The sequence below is a fragment of the Macrobrachium nipponense genome, chromosome 10, assembly GCF_015104395.2.
Source record: "Macrobrachium nipponense isolate FS-2020 chromosome 10, ASM1510439v2, whole genome shotgun sequence".
Taxonomy (NCBI): Eukaryota; Metazoa; Arthropoda; class Malacostraca; order Decapoda; family Palaemonidae; genus Macrobrachium; species Macrobrachium nipponense.
Window position 1 is genome coordinate 33,705,864 of NC_087204.1, and position 4,872 is coordinate 33,710,735.

Sequence of the window (4,872 nt, forward strand, 5' to 3'; positions counted from 1 at the left end):
TCAAGCAAACAGTTCTCCATTCGACAGTGCTAACTCAAATTACAATTATTATATTGGTGATGTTATTGGAAGGTAACGATAAGGGAACGGAGATTTTGGAACAGAAAGTGTCTATACAAATTAGGAAGCGAGATATCTTCTTGTGGGCGAGAGAGAGAGAGAGAGTGATAAAGAACCTCACTGATTAACATGGCTGGATTGGAAATGGCGTAGGGCAGGCAGGGTAAGATTAGGTAAAGGGTAAAATTGTGTTCTAGTGTAAAATTAGGGTGAATGGTGCAGTTGGGGTAAAGGCTAAAATTAGGATGAAGATTAAAATTAGGGTAAAGGGTAAAATTAGGATAAAGGGTAAAATTAGGATAAAGGGTAAAATTAGGGTAAAGGGTACAATAGGATAAAGGCTAAACTAGGATAATTGGTAAAATTATGGTAAAAGGTAATATTAGGGTAAAGGAAACACTTGCGGAAAACTGTAAAATTAGGGTAAAGGGTAAAATTCAGGTAAAGGGTACAATCGGGGTAAAGGGTACAATTGGGGTAAAGGGTAAATTGGGGTAAAAGGTACAATTAGGATAAAGGGCAAAATTATGGAAAAAGTTAATATTAGAATAGACAGTAAAATTATTATAAAGGGAAAAATTATGGTAAAGGGTAAAATTCTGGTAAAGGGTAAAATTAGGGTAAAGGGAAAAATTGGGGTAAAGTGAAAAATTAGGGTAAAATGTAAAATTAGGGAAAGGCTAAAATTGGGGTAGATGGCAAAATTAGGGCAAGGAATAAGATTAAGGGAAATGGTAAAATTGGGGTAAATGGCAAAATTAGGGTAAAGTATAAACTTAAGGTAAAGGGTGAAATTGGTGTAAAGGGTAAAATTAGGGTAAAGCATGAAATTAGGGTAAAGCATAAAATTGAAATAAATGGTAAAATTATGGTAAAGGGTAAAGTTGGAGGAAAGGGTAAAATTATGGTGAAGGGTAAAATTGGGGTAAATAGTAAAATTGGGGCAAAGGGTAAAATTGGGATGAAGGGCAAAATTCTGGTAAAGGGTAAAATTGGGGTAAAGGGTAAAATTGGGGTAAAGGGTAAACTTGGGGTAAATGGTAAAATTAGAATAAAGGGCAAAATTAAGGTTAAGGTTAAAATTGAGGTAAAGGGTAAAATAGGGTTAAAGGGTAAAATCTGGGTAAAGGGCAAAATTCAGATAAAGGGTAAAATCCAGGTAAAGGGTAACATTAGGGTAATTGTAAAATTGACGTAAAGGGTAAAATAGGGGTAAAAGGTAAAATAGGGTTAACGGGTAAAATATGGGTAAAGGGTGAAATCTGGGTTAAGAGCAAAATTGAGGTAAAGGGTAGAATATTAGGGTAAAGGGTAAAATTAGGGTGAAGCTTTTGCGTGGGTAAAATGAAGAGGATTTATAGGGCAGTTAACAAGCTTCTGTATTGATTATTGCGTTTTCATATCTTGATTTGTTGGGAATATAAAATCCTGGATATCTAGATGGTAAACAATATTGCCAAGACCGGTGTACAGAACTAATAGTAAAGATGAAGTTTAACTTACCTTACCTTGGTCATAGCAGCTATAGCCTATATCCCGAAAACGTTGCAGGAAATACGTAAGTATAGTCTTCCTCAAATTAGTTTCCATTTTTTTTTTCACTAACACTTTCACTATAAGATCATTATTGAGTTACACACCCACTCTTCCTATGGACGTTTATTCTTGTGCCGTTTACTTGTTTAATTGTCTGGCTCAGACACAGAACTCAATGGTCGCTCTGTTAGTACTGTGTATCCTTTTCCTAAACCACCCTTTTCAGCCTTAAGGGAACGCATTCTTTTACACACCCGGATTTTAAACTACTGTCTTTTCGCTCTCAGAGACTGGGCCCTCTGATTTCAGAGTCTCTGGTTAAGAGATGTAACTGGGCTTATCAACAACTCGTCCGTTCTTCAACTAGAGATTTAGTGATTTCATATTTGGTACGCAAATAGATCGTTAGGCATTTTACGTTGTGTGTGGTAGTTTGTTTATATTTTGACTTATTCTTGTTTTTGCATTTGTTTCTATTGTTTTGTATTTTTTTATTCGTTTTTAGTTTCTATTTGGTATTCATTTTATGTTTTGCTAGCTTTTTACCTAATCCAAGGTTTTAGTAAGCCAATTTATTTCATTGTAACTTAAGTACGTTCCACTTGGACTTGGCAATATTATTTACCATCAATATATATATATATATATATATATATATATATAAATATATATATATATATATATATATATATATATATATATAATATATATATATATAATATGTATATATATAAATATTCTTCGAAACCATTTAAATCAATGGGATTCTTTTCAACCAGATGGAATTGCACTTGCAAATGTCATCCCTTTCCGATATTTTTCTCTGGGAGTTTCAAACCTCCAATTGGAATGGCTTTATTACCATAAAAAGATTATGAGGGCGTTTTCTCTCTTTCCAAGTCTATTTACAAATGCATTTCTGTGGAAATCGTCTAGAAAGAGAAGAAATTAATTTTTTAACAGCCCTGTGGATAAGGACAAAGCTATTTTACATTTCAATGACGGCTCTCAACGAAATAAAAATGTAGTGCAAGAGATGAAGGGTGGTGTATATATACATATATATATATATATATATATATATATATATATATATATATATATATATATATATATATACACTACACACACACACACACACACACACACACACACACACACACACACATATATATATATATATATATATATATATATATATATATATATATATATATATATATTATGGACTTTTGTAGATGTAGCATGGAAAAGAGCTAGAATTTTTTTTCATTTCACTAATGACAAACTTGAATTTAGTAAACATAGCATTCCCAAATTATCGTATGATGAAAGGTTTTTAGAAAGTCTTAAAATCTTAAAGTTTTTCAAAATAAATGTTGTCTTCAGTAATATTAATGTTAAGAGTTTAGTAATAAACACATCTTCTAAAGTTGTTTCTGGCTGTATACGTGAAATTCCTTGAAAAAAATTTGATAAAAATATATTACGGACAAACTGGAGAATCACTTTCACAGTGATTCAAGCAACACTAATATTCAGTGAGAATTGGTTAAATATCGCATGCATCATCCGTACATATGAGAGATTTAGATCATCCAATTAACTGGAGTCAGGCAAGATCCTTAAAGCCGTGTAGTGACACAGCTAAAAGGAATATTATCAACCTTGTTTCATCAAATCAAATAACGGAAGCGTTCTAAATCTAAATCTTGGTTTGCTTAGACTCGAAGCCTTCATAATTAAAAAAAGTTGTAGATGATTATAAACAACAAAATTAATATATACAGTTTTATTAATGTTTTGGACTTTGTATGGCTAAGCTTCCGTTTCTCTTATGGTTAAAATCTTTTAGTCAGCGACCGTGTGATCTCCGATTATCCTGGAATATCTCTTTGATTTTTCCTTTTTGACAGTTGACCATCTGGTATACTTGATCTTTTTGTTTACCTTGTAACTTTCGTTTAAACTGTATCTCATTAGTGCCTTGACATGTCTTATTAAAGGACGAAAGAGCTCGGCTACTAATTTTTGCATATTTCCCGTGGTATTTGCTTATTTCATGAAGTCACGTGCATCTACTATGTTTATTGAAGTATATATATATATATATATATATATATATATATATATATATATATATATATATATATATATATATATATATATGTCTGTGTGTGTGTGTGTGTGTGTGTGTGTTACTTTTTTAAACGGCATTTCTTTAAAAATAAATCAAAAGCTTGTATATGTTTGTACATACTAACACTTTTACTTTATGGACCTGAATTTGTGTGTCGTTTAATTGGTTAATTGTTTTTCCACTTGTATAAACAATGATAAACTTATGAACATATGAATAAATAGTATGCATGATTCTTATTACTTCGTAAGTACAAACATATACAAGCTTTTGATTTTTGTTAAAGAAATGGCGTTCAAAGAAGTAACATAGATGAAATGTCTAAATTCATTTTGATGTTTTCATAACTAAAAAAAATAACAAATGGGAAGATACCTCAATTTTTTTCAAGGACATGTACAAGCTACTAAACATTCTTCCTCTGTAATAAATTATCAAATTAAAATAATATTTTTTATAAATAGAACATATATAATAACAATATTCAGACTGCAAAAAGCACTATTCGTATTCCCTATAATAAGCCTGAAAATACCACAAGAGTGAGACGCTAGATTCTCTTCTGAAACTTTAGGCGAACTATAAACTCCTTCTGAATCTTATCTGTCAGAGAATAATAGTTACTCCCTAACTTCTGAAGGGGAAAGCGATCAGGAGCCGCGCTCTCTCTCTCTCTCTCTCTCTCTCTCTCTCTCTCTCTCTCTCTCTCTCTCTCCCATAACAAGGAGAGGACATGAAGAGCAGCGATTATCATGTTAAGCGATTTTCGTCAGGTATTTAAGGCATTTCAAGTTTGCGAGAAAAGAATAGAATGCAGAATCTAGGCGGAAGGTCAAGCATCCCGACCTACGAGGTCATTCAGCGCTGAAACAGAAATTGCGAATAAAAATGTTTGAAAGTTGTAATAGGAGGAATCAACTGTGAGGAGACGGTGAGACGGTCGAGGAAAGTAAGATGGAAGAAAGAGAATATGAACGGAGTTACATTAAAAGGAATGAAAGGGGTTGCAGCTAGGGGCCGAAGGGACGCCTACAAATAACTTCAAGTAATGCCTACGGTGCACCGCATGAGACGCACTGACGGCACTATCGCGTTTGAAAGGAATTTAATTGATTTAAGCTAAATTTTAGAAGAAT